Below are 21,027 nucleotides of genomic sequence, written 5' to 3'. Positions count from 1 at the left end.
GCTTGCATCATCCTAAGACAGGATCACATGAGCAGATGCCACTTTCTCCGGTGAAGGAACTAAGTCCCCATTATACCAAATGCCTGCTATAGGTCTGAGCCCCATTACTGAGCCGTGGACTCACGGCCCCTGCCCCGGCTCCCAGGACCCCAGAGCCCAGCCTTTTTCTAATCAGACTGTATTATGTGCTGCTTTAGACTTTTATCTAGAGAAAAACCCAAGTCATTTATTTGAAATATTTCTCCGCAGAAAATCACAGGTAGCTTCGGATTTTACCCTTAAAAGCCTCTTGTTTAAAAAAAGAAAATAAGAAGTCCCAAATCTGATCAATAGCAGGGAAGCTATAACCCTGATCCCTTTCACCAGAGAAATTTACAACCAAATAGCGCTTTGGAGCCAAGATTCTCACAGCAATGAAAATGATGTGGCCAGAGAAGGGGGAGCGGGGCGGGGGGTGAAGAAAGACGCGGTGATAACCTCCTTGGGATATCTCTAAGCTCCATTACACTATCCAAAAGAAATATAAGAGGATGGAGGCCCAATTATTACTTCCTCCATCTAACCCCCTTCATTTAACATATCATTAGTATTTTTAGACAAGTCCCTCGGGGCTCTCACACTCTCCTAGGTGAGTCAGACAGCAAGAGCCGTGGCAGCTATCCAAGGAAACTGATCCCCCTTTTAATGCGCCTTTCTGGTTACCTGCTATAATGCAATTATCATGTACTGAAGCAATTTTCGGGAAAATGACTTGACAAGAAGAACTCTGTCATTTTGTAAACAAGAACAAACCGTTGTAATTGGATCTTAATTACACAATGTTCTGAGAGGTTATTTTTATTTCTTTGTTTGTTAATGCAATTATTTAGCTTCCCTATTTTAGCCTTGACCTTGCAGGAAGAGGGTATTTTCCAGTCAGCATAATGCTTTATCTTTGAAAGCTACAATCAATAAGGATAATTAATGATGCCGGCTGCAATGATAGCCTCAGCAATCATTATCCCACATTAATCCCTGCAGTCAGGCTGGGGTCAAGGCCATCTAAATCATTCACCCAGGGGTGGAGAAATTCAAATAATTTACCAATTTAAATCCTTGCAAACAAATCCCACTTTATTTTCAAAGCAGTTTGAATGCTGGCCGGGTGTGTGTATTTTTTCACCAGGTGCTTTTTTCAAAATGACAGAAGATATTCTTTATACAGGATTAGCATCACAGTTTTGCTATGTTTGTGTTTTGATAAATTAATGTAAAAACATGCAGCCCGTGGAATGCTGCTGAGCCTGGAAGCGCGCTCACATCTCACACGTCCTCGCTGGCTCTCACAGAGGAAGGGGAGAAGGGGAGGGCAGACCAAGCCTTGGAGGTCTCAGGCCGGCCAAGGCCTGGGGGAGAAGGTTGGGAAATCCAAGCGGGACAGTGTCCGAGCTGGAACTGCAGGCTTACTCAGCACTATTGAGAGGAGTGTGGGATGCGGAACTTCACGCAGGCCCTTGTGAAGCACATCCTGCCGGGGTCCACGGCCTCCTCATTCTGTCTTTTTTCCTGCCTTTCCCTAACAAGCAGAAGGCTGACTTCGTGTACGCTTCTAATTGCCTGCGCTAGATCACACCCTGTTACGAAGCGTTCCACTGTGCCCCCAAATATTTTTCGATGATTTCATTTTAATTAGTATTTTGCTATAAATCACATTCCTAGTCTGCATGCACTGGAGATGGTATCAAATTGATGCCCGGTGTGCATGCACGTGTGTGTGTGTGTGTGTGTGTGTGCGCGCACACGCCTTTCCAGAACTGGTTCAGCAAATGAAGAGACATTTGAATCCACTGGGTCTCAGTAACTGTTTGTTGATACGACATAGCCACATTTCGCTCAGGCCTCTTTCTTTCCAAGCCATATAACATGTGAGAAGGAATTACAGCAGGCAAAGCATGGTAATTAGGGCCTGGGATGAGTTGGGGGTTCTGGGGGAGACGGAGGACCCCTAGGAGGGAGCTGCTGGAAGCAAAGCAAAGATCCGCAAAGCCCTCTGCCGGAGTCTCCCTTCTCCTCTCACCGTGAGAAGTTCTCTGCAAAGACTTGTGCCAAAAGCTGCCCAGGATTTATCACCCGTTGCTTTTTCATTATGCACTGTGACTGCTAAAGAGAAAGCCCTTCACATTTCTGAGCGCGGTTATTATATTCACGATAAGGAACTCTTTCTAATGAGATTTTATCGCTCTCGTTCCGTCTTCCAAATGTAGATCCTTGCTTCATCCTGGCAAAAGAAAAAAAAAACCAGAAGATATATTTGGGGTCTTGGGAGAGATCTGAGCGGAGGGGAAAGCAAATGAAACTGAATCAAGAGGTGAAAGTGAACTACGCATTTAACCAGGGGAAAGCACGCGTGAAACAGTGCATCCCCTTCCAGCCCTCCAGCTGTCTAGCCACCTGCCATCTGTCTTTCTAGACTTGTGTTTCTGATTTAAAAAGAATAAGAAGAAGAAAAAGAAAAGCCCCGTCATTGCTGATGCTGCTCTCTTCCATCTTCACCCTCTCTGGCCTCTTCACCTTGCATTCCTTCTACAAGCAATTTTGGCTAAGCACTGACAAGCGGAGATGGTTGTGCAATTAGCAGGCCAGGCACAAAAATGAAAATGCAGGGTGTCAGCGGGGCAGTGAAGTCCATCTCCCCTTCCCATGGGCCAGCCACTTCCATAGTCCATAGCAGATGGGCAACCCCAGGGGATCGCAACCTTTGCACCACGTGCACTCGTACTCAGACACAGTAGTGGGTGAGAGGCCAACGGAGAGCCAATCACCAAAGCACCATGGAGCTGCCAGCCTTGAGTGGCAATAGCCACCGGCTTGCCTTCCCTGAGATAGCATGGGACACACACCCATCGCCAACCCTCCCTTACTTATGGCCAGGCCCCCAGTGGGGTCTCAGAGTATAATGAAATGTGAGTGTTCCCCCTCCTGAGCAGTGCGAACTGGTCACCACTCCCAGCAGTTTTGGGGCCAACACAGAAGAAGAAACCAGGGAGGACCAAGGCCCCAGGTAGCGGGTAGTGAACAGGCAGTTGAGAATCCATCCTGGAGAGGCAAAGAGGTGTCGTGAACCCAGGCTCGAAGCTCCCAAGTGCATACCATTGTTCCATTGAACTTCACTTACGCTAACTCAAAGACAAATACAAATTTCAAGGTAAAATGATGAAGAATTTCAAAATAGCAAATCTAGAGTATTAAACTCCAAGGGCAGGACCTTTCTGAGCATGGGGCCTATGGTCAAATGCACTGGTCACTCACTCATGGAGCTGTCCTATCACCTACCAGGAGAAGACCTAAAGAAGATAAGCCTCAAATGCCTGGCCTCTGCAAGCTCTTCTTTTGGTAGACACGCAATTTCCAAAAAAGAGTCCCATGGCGATGAGAGTGTGATTCAGCGAGCACGTGTGCCAGGCTTCGTGTCGAGCACCCTACATGCATCATCGACGTAGTCTCACTGTGACTTTACGAGGTAGTAATTCTACCATCCCTCTATTTTACATAATGAAACAGGTTTTCGAAGTTAAGCAGTTTTCTCAAGATTGTATAGCTGGAAAGAGCCAGAACCAGGATTTGAAAGAAAAATGGATGCTTCTAAGCCCAATACCGTGCTGCTTCTCTTATCAGAAAGATTTGTACAAAATACTCCACAAAGAGCCCAGAGGTTGTTAACACCACCCTGCTGGGGTTAGGAAAGGCACTACAAAAGTGGTGAATTTGAGCTAGGTTTTGAAAAATGAGTTGGCATTTGCCCAAAGAGAAGAATGTTCTACATGTAGTCAAGGAAGGGCACAGAAAACTCAGGAAGGCCTTACAAATGAGCAAGGGTTACATGGCAGAGAGCATAAGAGAACAAGGCTGAACAGGCAGGGAAAACCAATGTAAGAACCATATCCTGGACTGGATTCTGTAAGCTGTGGGAACCCACCCGTCACATTAAGATGATGGTAACATGATCAGATTCCTAAACCCTCAAGAGTCAAGCCAGATTTACATGGAACACAAACAAGAAAATAACACCAAAATGACTGTCATCTTCTTGGAAACCATTCTCAATTTATGCCCAGGATTTTGCAAAGGCTCCCCACTCAGTGACAAAGTCGTTCTTCCAGAAGACTTGCCGACTCAGAGAAGAGGCTGAAGAATGAGTGAAGGCATATCTGTCAATGAGAAAGACTCCGAAAGACAAGAAGATCTCAGGTGATCAGGAACATGGGCCCATTCCCATGGCAGCAGAAGACAGGGGCCATGCAATGAGGCCTCTTTTGGCCACTGTTGTACTGATGCATTGTCCTGGTCCAGACCTGTGTTTTATTGGACCAGACACAGATGGAATTGCCAAGGTTATTTTGTTCATAGCCAATCAGTGATCCCAAACTGGATTGAAGACAGGAGGTGCCAGGTTAAACATTGGCTGCGTCCCCTAATGAGTTCTGAACAGTACCTACCTTGAAACATTTTCTAAGAAGGCAGGAGGATGAGACAAGGTGAGGGTGAACTTTAAAATCAGACAGGATTCATGCAAATCCCAGCTGTCACTTGCCAGCTTCGTGGCTTTGGAAATTCCCTGCATGAAGCTTAGTCTTCTCATCTATAATGGGATTAAAAATTATTTTTAACCATAAGAAATAAGAAACACAAAATAAAACAAAAAGACAGAAAACACAATAAAAAAAGAAAACTTTTAACCATAAGAGCATACTAGAAGAATGAAAAGATACAGCAAATAAACAAGTGTCTGTGGTAGTGCACATGGTGATGCCAAAAAAAAGTGCAACTTTATCTTTTCTAGATTTATTATTTGTTAATTTTAGATGGATTTATTGTATTTATTTGAAAGGCAAAAAGAAATGCAGAGAACTCCCATATTCTGATTCATTCCCAAGTGCCTGCAACAGCTAAGGCTGCATCAAGCTGAAGATGGGAGCCCAGAACTCAATCTTGGTCTTGAGTTATCATTTGCTGCCTCCTAGGAGGCACACTAACAGAAGACTGGAATCAGGAGCACATGTGGAACTCGAACCAAGGCACTCTTTTTTTTTTATTACATAAAAATAAAAGCTTCCATTTATTGAGAAAATATAACAATACCAAGGATGCATATACTTTTAATTTTTTTAAATATTATTTAAGTTATACAAGTTTCATGTATTTCATATATACAGATTTAGGAACATAGTGATACTTCTTCGCCTACCCTCCCTCCCAGTCATGCTCCAACCCTTCTTCCTTCTCCCTCTCACATTCCCACTCCTATTTTTACAAAGATCTATTTTTAGTTTACTTAATCATTGTAGTTAACACTTCACTAAGTAAAAGAGTTCAACAAATCAACAAACAGTAAAATCAAACAAACAAACAAAAAAACCTGTTCCTCAATAGAAGAGACACAGACTGTAAACAATCATCAAATCTCAAAATGTCCATTTCACTCCAATACATTATATTTCAGGTACTCTATTAGTTACCTCAGATCAGGGAAACTGACTTATTTCACTAAGTATAATGGTTTCTAGTTGCATCCATCTTGTTGCAAAAGCCAAGATTTCTTCTTTTTTTTTTTATAACTGAGTAGTACTCCATAGTGTATATACACCATAATTTCTTTATCCAGTCAACAGTTGATGGACATCTAGGTTGATTCCATATCTCAGCTACTGTGAAGTATGCTGTAATGAACATGGGGAAGCCAGGCAGTCTAATTGGGTCTGTGGGCATGCCAAAAAACATCTTAACCAAAGGCCCACCCCTAGCCTTCATTCTTACCTATGGTGTAACAGAGTGCTAGCTCCATTCAAAACAACTGCTACCTTCACCACTTCTTCATTCTAAAACCTTCCTCCCTTTCACTCTTGGAGCACTCCCCACATGCCATGCACCATGCTGTGTCCTGGAGACACAATGGTGAACATGATCTCTACCCTCTTCTAGCAAAGGTGTGTTTCTATGGCAAATGTGTAGGAACAGTCCCAAGCAGAGGGAGTTGTCTGATGGGAATCTTTATGTAATGAATGCTGGTCAAGTTCCCCTCTATCAAAATATCTCCTCTAACTCCTGAGAAGTCTTCATTTGACAGTGCTTTGAAGTTTGAACGGAAAGAAAATACCTTAAGCTAGACCTTGTTAAGGCCTTAAAGAGATTAGTTAACAATGAGGTAAGAGGTGGCTAGAATGAGGGAGTGAGGGACGGACAACAGAGGAAGGGTGGGGGTTGAAGGAAATCAGAGAGGAGATGAGGTATATCGGTATCAGACTGCGCATCTGCAATATTTGTGCGGGGGTCAACTGTCTTCTTTCCAGCACTCACCTAATGATTAACCTCTGTGGGCCAACTTCTAGAGTGTAACTCGGAATTCTAGAAAGCTTCTGAGGAGGTAAGAGTTGACCATGGGGAACACTCCAGTGTCTTAGGTTTTTTTTATGATACCTATTGCAAAATAAGTTCTATAACCTAAGTAATTTTAGTCTAGAGCTATATCTGGGTTTTTATTGACCCTCTAAATCTCAAATAAAACTGAAAGTCTGAACACATACTTAATTTTCTTCACTCTTTTAATCCAAACAATTTAATTAATCTAAAGATTTTTTTATTTCCTTTCCTTTACGATTGTGCACCCTCTTCATACTTGGATTCATTACATTGGAATTTGGGAAGGGTTATGGGTAAAGCTTGGAACCACTGGGATTTTCTTTCCTTAAGAATGGGGAGATGTGGCTGGCGCTGTGGCTCACTAGGCTAATCCTCCGCCTTGCTGCACCAGCACACCGGGTTCTAGTCCCGTCAGGGCGCCGGATTCTGTCCCAGTTGCCCCTCTTCCAGGCCAGCTCTCTGCTGTGGCCAGGGAGTGCAGTGGAGGATGGCCCAAGTGCTTGGGCCCTGCACCCATGGGAGACCAGGAAAAGCACCTGGCTCCTGCCATCGGATCAGCGCGGTGCGCCGGCCACAACGCGCCAGCCGCGGCGGCCATTGGAGGGTGAACCAATGGCAAAGGAAGACCTTTCTCTCTGTCTCTCTCTCTCACTGTCCATTCTGCCTGTCAAAAAAAAAAAAAAAAAAAAAAAAGAATGGGGAGATGCTTAGAAATAAGTCTCCTGTACCCAAATGTGAGCAGTGATAACCAAATTAAATTAGTCCAGGAGCTCTATCCAAATCCACATATCCATTCCTTTGCAGTGTCTGCTCTTTGAGTGATACAACGTCTTGACATTTCTCTGTGAGAAATAAGGAGACCCCCCTCATACTGCTCAGTCCCAAATCTGAGATCTGGGATTTTGCCAGCCTCTCAATCACTTCCTGATGGCTCTCGATGCTGAATTGGCATTTATTTGGCCTTGGGAAGGGATCAGAGGGAGGACTGGCTGCTTTCCAAGAGAGACGTAAAAGCAAAAGAAGCGGGGAGCAAGGGACAATTCCCTTAGCCTCAGATTTTTAAGAAAACAATGAACCTTGTCTCTAAGGCATTTTAGGCTCCTCCTCCTAATTCTTTCAGAAGCATGATCTGTTCTGTAAGTGGTAGCTGTGCCCCTAATATTACACACATGGTCACTTAAGCCAATTCAGCCCCCAGCAGAGAGAAAGAGGAACATTGTATCATGAAGGTCATGTAACTGCCATTCCACTCAGCACACTTGGACCCAAGGAAGGACAGAAAAGGACTTGGGTCTACTGTTCCTTCAGGTGGTCCCAGATCTTGTGAGCTTTCTCACTGTGTATCTCCTGCTCCATGGTCTCTAGTGCTTGGACACTTGTTTTTTGATATCTCCTAAGTGTGAGCCTGTCTCAGTTCCTCACCTGATGTACAAAGAAAACGTCTACCTGAGATTCTTTAAGGTCACTCGTAACCACACACTTGGACAACCCTTGCTTTATATCTACTGCCTTTGAAACACAAATCCTCTATGAGTGGTGTCTCCATTATTCTTCATCTCAACTCAAATTCTGGGAAACCACAGTACACAAAGGAGAAGCAAGTGATATCAACTCTTGGGAAGAAATTGAGAGGGCATGCGGCCCAGTCTTCATGCCTTGCTTACACAGAGCAAGGCACCAGGTCATAGAAGCATCTTCTCCGCATCCATCACTTTCAGAACAGAGATGGAAGTTAGCTCTCTGGTATTTATGCTGCATTTGAGAAGGAACATTTTGTGTTTGGTTTCTGTGTGGCCATTCTTCAATTCTGCCTATGGTGTCTGTAGTACATTACAAACAATTATCAAATTTGGAGTGATCATCATCAATTAAGAACAACAAATAGAAAATCAATCAAGCTTCTAGAGGTGCCGTGTGATGCATTCTCCCTGTGCTAATGATGAGTCTCTGGAAATGCAGTGCTATACTCTAGAGAGTAAACTCATAATCGATCAGCCAATCAATAAATATGTACTGAGCATCTATTACGTCTTTTCCTATATACAAAATATGATGCTGGCTGATGTGGTGGAAATACAGTAATTTAAACAAGGTTTCTGCTCTGCTCTTTTCAGGCAGAAATTGGGTAAAATGCACATATAAATGTATGTGTACATATCAAGTAGTAACAGACAAAAGACTTCCTATGAAGAGCGCTATTGGAGATCAAAACACAAAGATGTCATTGTTGGTAGTTAGAAATTTTCTAGAGAAAGGAGAGCTTGAGATCTGTTTAGGATAGGATAGGATAGGCTAGGCTAGGATAGGCTAGGGAAAACACAATGACATGGGCAAAGGTGAGGAAGTTAGAATGCATACAGTAGGTTCAAGAATAGTGTATCATATGGCTAAGGTAGAGTGTCTTGTGAGGAGTGACCAAGTACGAGAATTTAAAATACCTGGTGAAGGATTTTAGACATACCCTAAAGGAAATTCATTTAGGATTTATCCAATAAGCGAATTGTTCCTTTTTAAAAAATATTTATTTATTTATTTGAGAGGCAGAGTTACAGACAAAGAGAGGGAGAGACAGATGGAGAGGCCTTCCATCCGCTGGTTCACTCCCCAGGTGGCCGCAACGGCCGGAGCTGGGCAGATCCAAAGCCAGGAGCCAGGAGCTTCTTCCAGATCACCCATTCAAGTGCAGAGGCTCAAGGACTCGTGCCATTCTCCATTGCTTTCCCAGGCACATAAGAAGGGAGCTGGATGGGAAGTAGAGCCGCCAGTACTTGAACTGACGCCCCTAAGGGATGCTGACATCACAGGCGGGGGAGGCTAAACCTTGTTCACCACAGGGCAAGCCATACAGCTGTGTTCTAAGAAGACACATATGACTTGTGAATGTGAAGAGGGGTGGAAGCCGAAGAGAAAAGAGGAGAAGGAACTAATTCCAAAGTTATTGCAATAGTATAGCCTAAAAGGACAAGGGACCAAAGGAGAAGTGAGAATACGGGAAAAAAAAAAAAATGGGCTGGATGTGAGTCACATCAAATGTGGAAATTCTGTTTAGGTTCTGGTTTGTGTAGGAGTGACAATGAAAAATAAAAAAGACAACCATCCTGATGACAAAAATGAAGCCATCCAGAGAGGGAGCTGGTTTAGGGGACAGAGGAAACGTCTGTTTTAAGAATATTCAGTCTTAAGTGACAGAACTTACTAGTGGAAATGATCTATAGCAAGTGAGGTATCTGAGATTAGAGTTAAAAGCTGGATCAGGACTTGGAGATGTGGATGTCGGGAGTTACCTACAGAGAGGTCAAGTGGGAGGTGAGGTGGTTTGCTGAGGCTGAGGGTGGACAGAGACAAGGGCAGAAGTGACCCTCATCCTAATGGAGGCAGCTGCTGCAGCTGTTTTCCACCTATGACTGCCCTGCATAGGGATCCTCAGCCCTCACCATTCAATTTTTGCCCCAAATAGTTATGATAATAGCATTAGCATCTCCTCAGAGCTTTGTGAAAACACCAGTGCTTGGGTTCCATGCCCCACATGCTCTGATTTAATTGGCATGGGATCCAGGAATTTGGATTCTTCAAAAGCTCCCTATGTGGTTTTCTTTTAAAAATGAAGTTATCATCTTTTAAAAATAAGAAATGAAACATTTGGAGATGAAATGATATTACATCTGGGTTTTACTTCAAAATACTGAGGGAGATGCAGGATTGGGTCAAGTATAGACAAAGGAAATTGGCCTTGAGTTTATAGCAATCAAACCTGAGCGGTTGACACATGGGGGATCATTGTATCTTTCTCTACACTTTCATACATGTTTGGATTTTTTCATAATAAAAAGTTACAAAGTAAATAAATAAAAGCTTCCAGGCAATTCCACAGTAAACTCAGTGCTGAGGATTCCTGGGATCCAAGCTCTTTGTAAGTGGGGTTCTTCTCCAGGTCCTCTAACTGCATCAGCTGTCACCATCAAAGTTCCTTCCCAGGCTGAAAGAAGAAACTTGCTTCTTCTAGACTAGAACTGAGGACCTTCTAGCCATCCACACTTCCATCTCCAATTCCCCAACAGTAGAACGGATAGTACATGATGAATCAGAATTGCTCACGTGAATGGCTGAATTACTCACCAGCAACCATGCTTCATTTCTCAATCCCTGATTGCAGATAACAGACAAAACATTTTTGATACAAATACCTTCAGTCATTTGATTGAAATATAAGTACTTCTAAAAATTGTTATACTTTAGACACATGCTTCTGAAAGAGAGAAATTGGGGCTCCCCCCAATGCACCCACACATACTAGATAAAAGATTAGGAGGAATGGGTGTTGTGGTGCACCAGGTTAAACTGTTTCTTAGGAGGCCTGCATCTCATATCAGAGTGCCTGGTTTAAGTCCCAGCTACTCCACTTCTGATCTGGCTTCCTGCTAATGTACCTGTAGGGAAGCAGATGATGACCCAAGGACTGGGGTCCCTGCCACTCATGAGGGAGATCTGGATGGAGTTCTGGGCTCCTAGCTTTGGCCTGGCCTAGGCCTGGCTATCAGGGACACTTGGATAATGACCAACCAGATAGAAGATCTCTTTCTCCCTCTGCCTTTCCCTCTTACAAAAAAACTGTAAGAAGAGGAGACAACTCATAAACAATTCAAATTTTGATAGAACCTTGGTAACTCTTAGATATGAGATCCTTCCCAGCTCAGTTCCACTTTTCCTTAGAACAACACCTATATACAGCAAAATCAGCTGCTTTAGTCCATCAGGAGAAGTTGCTGGGTCAGAAATGGTAACTTTTTTGCAAAAATTGAATACAATAGAATAGAAAAGATCAGAATTCATTACAGGTGCTAGTGTTAGGTACTATTTATGTGAACATTAGTTTCAGTAATTACTTACGAGCCTATATATGAGTGTGTGTGTGTGTGTGTGTCTGGTCTTAATGTAAAATAGTCAAACCAGTGTTAAATCCACCATCTTCAAACTTCACTTTTTATGTCTCATTCTACAGTATTCCTCATTCCCTTCATTTGTAGGTGAATTAGTGTGGTCTAGAATAGGAACAGACCATGGGTAATTGAAGAAGTCAGGAGTCTAAAAGATGAATAAAATCAAAATTTAGAAACAGGCAAAACAGTCAGCAAAGCTGAATCCAGCATACAGAGTAGGTCAAATCAGACCAGGAAGATGTCAAGAAAACCCAGTTACAGGGCTAGGTCCCATGGCTCTGGAATTCCTACATTAGAGGGAACTCCGCAATGACACACTCATCAGAAGGGATATTGGTGGCTTAAAGCTATGTGAACCTAATTAAACTTGGATGGTATATTTTTAGGGTGGGTCTAATAAGTTGTGATGGAAATTATGGGGTAGCTAAAGCCCTGCAACTCATGTCACCTCAAGTCACCCTCTCAGCACCACCGCTAGAGCTGAGGAAGTAGGAGTCAGTCAATGTCAAAGTGAATCCTAAGACCAAGGCCCTAGACAGAGGCCTGCTGCCTCCTCAGCTGCCTTCAGGAAGGCCCAGCCTCCACCAGCAGGGGGCTTAGGGGATTTCTGAGAGAGACCTAACAACAACCTGAAATAGGCGGATAGCTAAGGAGAGAGGAGTGGAAATGAATTCAGGAGTAACTGCAAAGGTGGAATTGACAAATCTTTTTAATTTGCTGAAAGTTGGGGGCAGGAAAGAAATGGGAGCCCTGAGATGGCTGCACAACCTGGAGCCTGAGTTACTGGGTGGTCCTTGCTTTTGTGCAGGCTGTGTCCAGGGTCACAGGGCTACAGTGAGTTACTCACCCAGGGAGAGGCTGAGTGAGGCTATTAGAAACAACTCAGGAAGACATAATGGGATTGGAGGTCTCCACGGTGAGGGAGCAAAGAACTAGAGCAGGGAATTTGCTTTACAATAATCAAAGACAATTAGGACAGTCATGCTGTGTAATCATATCCAAATCCTGCACAGGAGATGAGGTCTGCAAAGACACTCAGCCCAGCACATGGCTCCTAATCAAGGTTCAGTCAGTGTCACTTCCATTTCCAGCATATAAAGTGTACCCAGCCAAGGACATTATCCCATTTGAAACCACAGCAACCACGTAAGGAAGATAAAAGGATGGTGTTAACCCCATTTTCAAGATTAGGAAACTAAGGCTTTAACCAGTCAAGCGGATTTCACAGACCCAGAGGAGGGTTTTGATTTACATCTATCTTGTCTTCTACTGCCTCACCTTGTGAGTTCACACCAACATACAGGACCAAGGGAGCAGGGATCAATTCCTGAGAAATGATTAAGGATCAGAACACATAAATTCAAGTAAGCAGCTCCATGTAAATGGCTAAATAAATGACTCATTTAAATATCAAGACAATGCTTACCAGCAGACAATAAACTTGAGGGTGTAAAGTCTTGGAGGGGCTAACCAAAGGGGGAAATGATCTGGTAAATACCACTACGTTTTTTCAAAAGCCTACCTTTTGAGTGGAGTGATTATATATAAATACATAAATAAAATTACATAATTACACATTATTATGAAAAAATATCTATAATTTTACTTATATGCTTGGTATTCCATTTTCTCTATTCTCTATTTTAGTTACTTATTATGAAAATTAAATGAAATAGTGGACAAAGCTTCTGTTAAACAAAACTAAATTTACAAAGATAAGCATTTACAAAGTGTTGCCCCTAAGTGCGACTAGCTGATAATTTTTAGAATGAACAAAAAAGGATGTACCATGTGTTGATTGGTTTGCTTGGGTTTCATGTAGCTTTCCCATTCAAACTAAAGTAAAATGACAGCAGTCTTCACTTTTACATGCCCCAAAGATCCTAGGAAAGGTCATTGTCACAATTATACCCAAGAGCATCAGCAAGTTTTCCAAGGGGAAAACAAGGAAATTTCAACGTTTCTCTTTCAAACGTCCCTGATAGGTCATCCTTCCTGACTTTGGACTTGTTAATCCTGACAGCTGCTCGTTTGTCAATCATCCATCATGTGATTCAAGTAGGTTTCCAACATCACTTTTGTCAACTTCATGAGATCTTGCACTTTTTTGAAAAATGTTTCATTTTCTCTTGTGTTTATATTTTATCATCAGATATCTGCCACATCAGAAAACCTGCAGAGCCAATAAGCCAAAATGCTACGAGCAGAAATGGGTATCAGTGTGGAGAGAGGGCTAATTTTATAGGAAACCACTTTATTCATTAATGTTTTATGACACAGTAACTTTTACTGGAAACCAAGGAAACTTGGGTATTGAATATCCAGATGAGGAAACTCTCTGAAGTTACTTTTTTTTTGCATCTGCATGATAACATGGAATGATATAACCTGAATCTGATTGTCAACAGACAAAACCTGTCTCTTCCTACCCCCAGCCACCTGAAGTTCATTACCTAGCATTTGGGGCATGTTCAATAGCCCCAGTAAGAAATCATCCCACTAACATCCCACATCATGTGAGAAAACTCCCCTCCCTGACCCCTTCACCCTGGCCTCCACCTAGTGGACATCAGCACTATTCCTTGGGCCTACTCTGCTCGCCACCTTTCCAAGTGCTGTCCCCTGAAGTTGTAAAACTTGCTAAGAGGGAAGACAGTAGTTTGTAAGAATTAGCTGATCAGAGGAAGATAAATCACTCCTCCCATCTGCTAAGATCCATAAGTAGAGCGAGTTCCACATGTGTGCTGTGGAAGGCAGTTCAGAAGAAAGGAATGCACACCTTTAGATAAGGCCGTTCACATTAGCAATGCCGCTGGTATTCCTGACAATCAGAGATGTCAATAAAATCAGGGCTCTAGACCCGCAGGTCAGGAAGCAATTACTTGGATAAGGGTCTCCCTTTTGGCCACCACATCAGCAATAGTCTCTCTCATGACATTTTCACTCAAGGAAAGATTCTACTTGAATGAGTCATCTTCTTTCTAGGCCAAGAGATAGAATTGCTGAAATCCTTAGGGTAACACTTTGGAGCAGTGGTCCAAAACCGTGAACTCGTAATTCTAGCCAATCACATTCTCTGTAAGACTCGCTCAGCTAGTTTCCCCAGTTGACAAATACGGCGAGAGCTTAACATAGACAGTGCTCTGGAGGTAATGAAATCTCTCGTATTCATATGTAGCACTTCTAGTTCATTCCAAAAATGGCAGACATAAAAAACAAGATTCTCTTTCCAAGATGGGTGGATCAGAGAAGCATGTCCAGTGTTAGTTATACATAGACTAAGCTTTGGTCCCTAAATGCTAGATAACATTTTCACCAGAAAAAAACAATGTGTCATCTACTGGTAGTGAGTATGAGTCATGTAGGTTCCAAGAAGGACACATAGACATGTAAAAGCAACTTAGGAGGTCTTGTCTAAAGCAAAAGTTAAAAATAAAACAATAAGAATCTGTGTGAAAAGAGTGGGAATCACTACGTGTAGGAATAGGCACTTTCACTCAGTAATCGCATGCCCCATCTCACTGCAGGGAGGCTGGGAGATGTCAAGTGAGCACACAGAATAGCTGATCATCATTTACTGTACCTGCCACAATCCACCCTTTTCATCACCAAATATTTCTTTTTTTTCCTTCTTCCAACACAGAATTCACTTAACCCCTCCACAAGGCAGACAAGCCAAAGTTCCATCCAGTCACTGCTCTATCAAACTGAAGGTTCAGAGTTTCTTCTGGGTCATGTCCAGCTGTCTCTCATCAAATCCAAATAGGTGTGCCTTTTGTTGGTCCTGAGGTCCTAATTGAAAAAAAAATTTCTACTCCCTTTGCACATATGAGGGGGAGGCAAGGGAGAAGTCTTCAGAAAATTCACGTGTATTATGGAAAAAAAAATTATACATAGATCTCAAACTTTTACACCCAAATAAACTGATCTTTCCATTCCACTTTTCTACAATCTTTCTGAAGTACTGGCATCTGTGTGTGTACACTGTGGTTAAACACTTCCCTTGAAGAGAGACAGTGGAGGACACATGGCCGTCACTGAGCCATGGCCAGGCTGGACAGGCAGTGGGGAGGCTCCTCGGTGGGGCCACACTTCTGCTCTCTGACAAGAGCGCCCTCCTCCTCTTCTCCTTGGCTCTTTCACTCATCCTCTAGCAGAGTCTTCCTTTCATTATTCTCTTCAGCCCTCTGGGGAATTTTAACCACATAGGGACCACCCAACAGGTTCCAATTTTCCCTACTAGAATGCCTTTAAGTTCTCCACATGAAAGGTGGAGAAGATACCTCTTCATGGTTGTTTGCATGATGTCGTTCCCCAAAAGCTATCTTAGCTTCTCACTTCATTGGAGAGTCAGCGCACCTGCGTAAAGACTGTCTCAGCAGGTGAGTCCTTGTATCTGTTTTATTTCATTGCTTCCTTACTTTGTGCCTTTTTCTTTCAGCCTGGCGGCGTATATTGAAATGAGACGATCAGGCTTGAACAGCAAAGCCGCACGGTGAGCACGGGCACCATGGCCTTGAGCCGTGTGAATCAACTGAAAGGCTTCTTCCCTCCAGAGTCTTCTAATTGCCATCTCTGACTGTTTAGGTTCTAGAGCAAATCAACCCTTCCAAATTTCAAGGCCTGGAACTTTGAACTCCTTCTCTACCTTTTATTCTCTGCTCTGTAAGCTGTCCACTGTGCCCCTGTGCCCACCTCTTCCTTGTCATATCTTGTCAGACGTGGCCAGTATTATCACACACTGCGAAGATCCTGCCTTCACCCTCTTCTCAGAGCACTGCAAGTCCATTCGGTAAGTGATCCGCCTGCCTGCTTATGAGAAACATAGCTCATCAAGACATTTTGCCACAACACCCCAGCGGCCATCAAGTTTCCAGCTTCCAGTTTTAGTCTCCTCAAAGTCCACCTCCGCAGGCCCAGGCGATGCTGTGTCTGTTAGGTTTTCCCAGCAGCAGCACCCCTCTTCCAGACAACTTCCAAAATGACCACAACACAGCAGCCCCACATCTTAGCAAGCTGGCTCAATCAGAACTCAGTGCTTGCTCACACAAAGCAGCTGGAGTCGCCCTTCCTTCAGTCACTAAGCTTCTTCTGTCGGTCACATGGAAACTGATTGACCACAGCTCATCCTATAATATCCAAGACTGAATGTACAAAGCTAAAGGCCAGTTCCAGGACATGGGAAAATCAAAGGGCAGCAGCCAGCCTCGATGGACACAGGCACTTCTGTCTCTCCAGGCCACATGTGTAGAGGCAGCAAACGCTTTTTGCACGTGTATCTTCTGTGGCTCATGGCTAGGATGATCAACTATCCTGATTCACTGGAGACTTGGGAGGTCCTGGGATACAGAATTTTCAGTGCTAAAACGAGGAGAGTCCCAGGCAACTTGGAGCAAGTTGGTCACCCTAGTCATCGTCCTTGCGGAAAAGCTGATGGAAACAGAAAGACATCCATGGTCTTCATCTTCCCTCCATTGTGAACAGACATGATCCACTTTCCAAAAAAACTCGCGTCTGGATGCACAGTCTGGCCTACATTTTTGTGTGACTCTGATTAAGCAAGAAAGCTTTGTTGTACTCTTTAAAGGTTTCAAATATGCACAGCCCCCCTCTCCCCGATACGAAGTTTATAGATTAGGTCATAATGGGACTCAAAGACGGAAATACTAAATGGGACATCCATAGGCAAGATTTCGCTCCCCCCGAAAGCAAGCTGAGTTCACCATGAACTCTGCATTGTGCAAGAGTTCATTGTGAGCCTGAAGAAAGACCTGCTTAGGGCCCTGGAGTTATGATGGAGGAGGTCAATTTTCAAAATAAACGTTCATTATATTTTTTGCTTTGAAGAAAAATGCTGCTTGGCCTGAAACAAATTAAGAGTGCTCAGGCTTTTTATTTGGGGCGTTTTTTAGTTGAATATTATTAAAAATAATTACAGGCTGTGGATTTAATCTAAAACACAATCAGCACCCCCAAAGTCCCCTACAGTGAGTTAAAGCATCCTCCTTCTCAAAATTCAAAATTAAGTGGAAATTCAGATTAGTTTTGATTTATAACCACATTATGAACTATTTAATATTTTCAAGAAGTCATTCCCTGTGCCCATATTAAATTAATTTGCAACAGAATATTATATAATTTATATATGCATACATATAATAAATTATAGCCTGACTATATAATTCTACATGTATAATTAATTACATTAACCAACTACATTTTAAGCCTACAATTAGATAACCCTAAAAGACAACCCCGTTAGCATTTTTTAATAAATACTTGTGTTTGGAGCTGTTTAACAGAGCACCTGATCGCTGATAGAGCAGTGTTAACATCTGTTCCATTATTTCCAGAGGACGTTGGCTGAACGCAATACTATTCACATAAAATATGCATTTGTTCTTGACTGTCAAGTACCTCTATTATTTTATTAAAAAGTCAAAAAAGAATATAATCAGACTTCATAATTTATGTGTGACATTTTCATTACAGAAAACTTTATGCAAAATTGAATTCTAAAATTTAATTTCCTGTGATGTTTAAATTACTTACTATCTGGCTCCTCTCCAAACATCGTGATCATTGAAGGCCCCATATGAATTCTATTAAGGATACATTTTCCTGCTGCCAGAAAATACAGGGTATTTTTCCTAAGTCACTCTAAGAATATGCTTCTTAAATCTATTTTGTGCCAGGTTAAATAGTTTTTCTCACGCAGAAAAGAAAAGCAGGAACTTTTCTCTCTTCTCTCTCTCTTTTTTTTCCTAAAACCACAGACAGATTTTATCTGCTTCTCTCCTTCCCACCTTGTTGATGAACTCTTGCTCCTGATCCTTAACCCAAAAGAAACCAGGCTGGTCCAGCCTTGTCAGGTAGGGCTCACCACATCCCAGGACGATAACCAGGTTCCCTCTGGCTTGCTCTCTCTTTCAGGAAGTGCAGAACACGAGCTTGGTCCAGAAGAGGGCCCTCCGTGGGGAAGTCTGAGCATCTCTCTTGGCCAGTCGCTGGAGGTGGTGGCCGCCGCCTCCTTCCGCTGCTCCCTGTGGCCGCCACGCCAATGGGGGCAACCCGGACTTAGCACAGCAGTTCCCAAGGTGTTTTGAGAAACCTGAAAATGTCATCACACCTCACAGCTGCCAGGGGAAATAGGATTGCTAATAATGAGCAATCATTTAAATAATGAGCCTTTGAGGGAAGGAGATTACCACAAGCAGAGTTACCTTAATGTATTCTCCGGGGGAGAGCCGATTTCCAAAATGGCATTTTAAAAGGGGAAAACACAGGCCCATCCGAAGTGAGGGGGAAGGGAATGCGTGAGCCGCTGTCAATCAGCCCAGGTGTGGCAGGATTCCCTGCCGAAGGCAGCCCCACACTGCCAGCCAGCCAGCCAGCCAGCCACGCCTGATTCCTCCACTCATCCATTCCACCATCGGGGCCCTCCGCAGCCACGCACCTATGATGGGCTTGGAAGACAACGAGGAACAAAAGGGAATTCGTGCCAGAAGGGTAAGGCCTTGCATTTATGTAAAACCCTACATTTTACCGTTATCCAACAGGCTTCATTGGATGGCTACTTCCCCGCAAGGCAGATGGTCCAGCAAAGCCCCATCTAATGAACAAGTTAACCAAGCCCCACCTGAGCAATTTTTCAGAGCACCATGACTACATGCTCAGGCCTCTGAGAGCCCAGGCAATCATCTTCGCTCAAATCCTAAGCTGGACTTGCATGGAGGAAGCCAGGAAGCCTCGATCTGCGTACGTCTTGATACTACGCCCGCATGGAGGAGGACCAGCTCTGACTCCCACTCCAACACTGTCCGTGGCCTTCTGTGATGTTACAGCAGCAAGCCCAACTAGGCCACTCACCTGTCTGCTACTGCAAGGTCAGTGTTCATTTGGGCTTACCCGGGGGGTTCTTGAGGAACTTTGCCTGCCACCCTTATCCCCCAGACTGTCACCACACTGCCTGAAATTGCCCACTGTAAGTCACTTTTCCCTTCAAGCATTCTCCGTCACAATATTCGCCTAGAGGAGCTGGGGTGGTTTAGCTGTAAAGAGATAGGAAGGGGGCCAGCACTGTGGCACAGCAGATTAAGCTGCTGCCTGGGATGTCCACATCCCATATGAGCACCAGTTCCTCCACTTCTGATCCAGCTCCTTGCCAACATGCCTGAGAAAGCAGCAGAAGATGGCCTAAGTACCCGGTTGGAGCTGTTGGATTCTGACTTCAGCCTGGGCTGGCCCTATACATTATAGCCATCTGGGCTGTGAACAAGTGGACGGAAGACTCTCTCTCTCTCTCTCTTTGCCTTTCAAATAAATAAATCTTAAAAAAAAGGGGGGGGGGGAGAATAAATAGGAAGGAAACTCTACTGGAAATGGACTCATCCAGGTCTTTCTCTCAACCCTCCCAACACACCATTAATGCAGCCGTCCACAGCGGGAGGCAGACACCTGACCGTACCTGACCGTGTTTGGCAAGTGCCCTGCTGCCCTGCCCACTTACAGACCTGCACCTTGCCCTTCAGACTTGGCTTATCTGGTCTCCCCCCATATTAAGAAGCATAAAGTGTAAGAGTGTCATACGAGAGGGACAGGGGAAAAGCTGGGGGTTGGGGGGTGGGAGGGGCTTGAATGGTCTGCTCTTTGGGGAGGGGATAAACTTTAGCCCTTACCAGCATAGAACAAAAAGAAGACAATATTCTGCCCACCAGCAACCCTTTAATTATTATGTAACAATGGCTAAAAGTCCTCAAAAGGCAAAATTAAGTGGTAACTAAACAGGACCTATGCATAACTTAAAGGCTACTCTCCCGCTTGGCTTGGCTTGGCTTGGCTTAGGCATCACTTCCTCTGGGAAGCCTTCCTGGACTTGTTTGGATGGACCTACTTAGTGCTCAAGCGTGGCTGCATCAGTCTCAGGGGCACTTACACCATTAAGTCATCATGTTGGAGGCACTTGCCTGGCCAAAGCCCCTGGCCCTGCCGCTCCAGTTCCCAACGGAGGGCTCCAGGAGAGTGAAACAGGACCCACCTGTGGTAGGTGTTTGCTGAAGAAGACTGTTCCTTGATAGCTCCTCTGCTCTACAGTCGCAGTTCTTGAAAGAGCCACCCATAACCACGGTCTCCTTGCCGTCTGCTTTGCCAGGACCACTGAGGAGCTCCCCATTGCCAAACTCAGTGGGGATTTAGCTCTGTTCCTATTACCTCCAGGAGCGTTCGACACACTGGACCACTTCCTCCTCCTTAAAGCCTCTTCTCACAGCCCCTGGGCCACGGATTTCTCTTGGTTTTCTTGCCACACTCAGCAGCTCCTCCGAGCCCCCTCTGCTGGTTCCTCCTCATCTCCTCAGCCTACAAGTGTCAGACAGGCCCCCCTCCAGCAAAGGCCTGGGGGCCCTTACCTGGTCCCATGACTGGCGGAACACATCTTTTGTGCTGGAAGCCCCCAAACAGATAGCTGTAGCCTCAAACACTCCCCTGAACTCCAGTCTCCCTTTTTCCAATTTCTTACCAACATCTTTACTGAGACGAGTGTTAAGCATCTCGGATTTACCATGTCTAAACCCAGACAATGGACACACAAAACGTTCACCCTTCTTCACTTTTCTCCATCTCAAACAAAAAATGGCACTTACCTTGTCCGGGTACTTAGGCTAACTACATGAGCACACCCTGGCCTCCTTTCTGG

General features: G+C 44.1%; 1 long non-coding RNA gene across 2 annotated transcripts; it reads right to left on the bottom strand.

Annotated features, from left to right (window-relative positions):
• Positions 1-1,771: 1,771 nt before the first annotated feature.
• Positions 1,772-19,164, bottom strand: LOC149127097 (uncharacterized). 2 transcript variants are annotated; one of them, XR_016232117.1, is made up of 4 exons: positions 18,217-19,164; positions 12,612-12,660; positions 4,476-4,618; positions 1,772-2,257 (listed from the first exon to the last, which is right to left on the bottom strand). It is a non-coding gene; the product is annotated as an uncharacterized LOC149127097 (long non-coding RNA). The 2 variants fall into 2 exon arrangements; XR_016232116.1 differs by lacking the exon at positions 12,612-12,660 and having other exon boundaries at positions 1,774-2,257; positions 18,217-19,142.
• Between the last annotated feature and the right edge of the window lie 1,863 nt (positions 19,165-21,027).

Source organism: Oryctolagus cuniculus, chromosome 4 (assembly GCF_051225735.1).
Source record: "Oryctolagus cuniculus isolate XC-2025 breed Fujian yellow rabbit chromosome 4, ASM5122573v1, whole genome shotgun sequence".
Classification (NCBI taxonomy): domain Eukaryota; kingdom Metazoa; phylum Chordata; class Mammalia; order Lagomorpha; family Leporidae; genus Oryctolagus; species Oryctolagus cuniculus.
The sequence above is the reverse complement of the archived record's forward strand: the minus strand, read 5'-3'. Positions and strand labels throughout refer to the sequence as shown.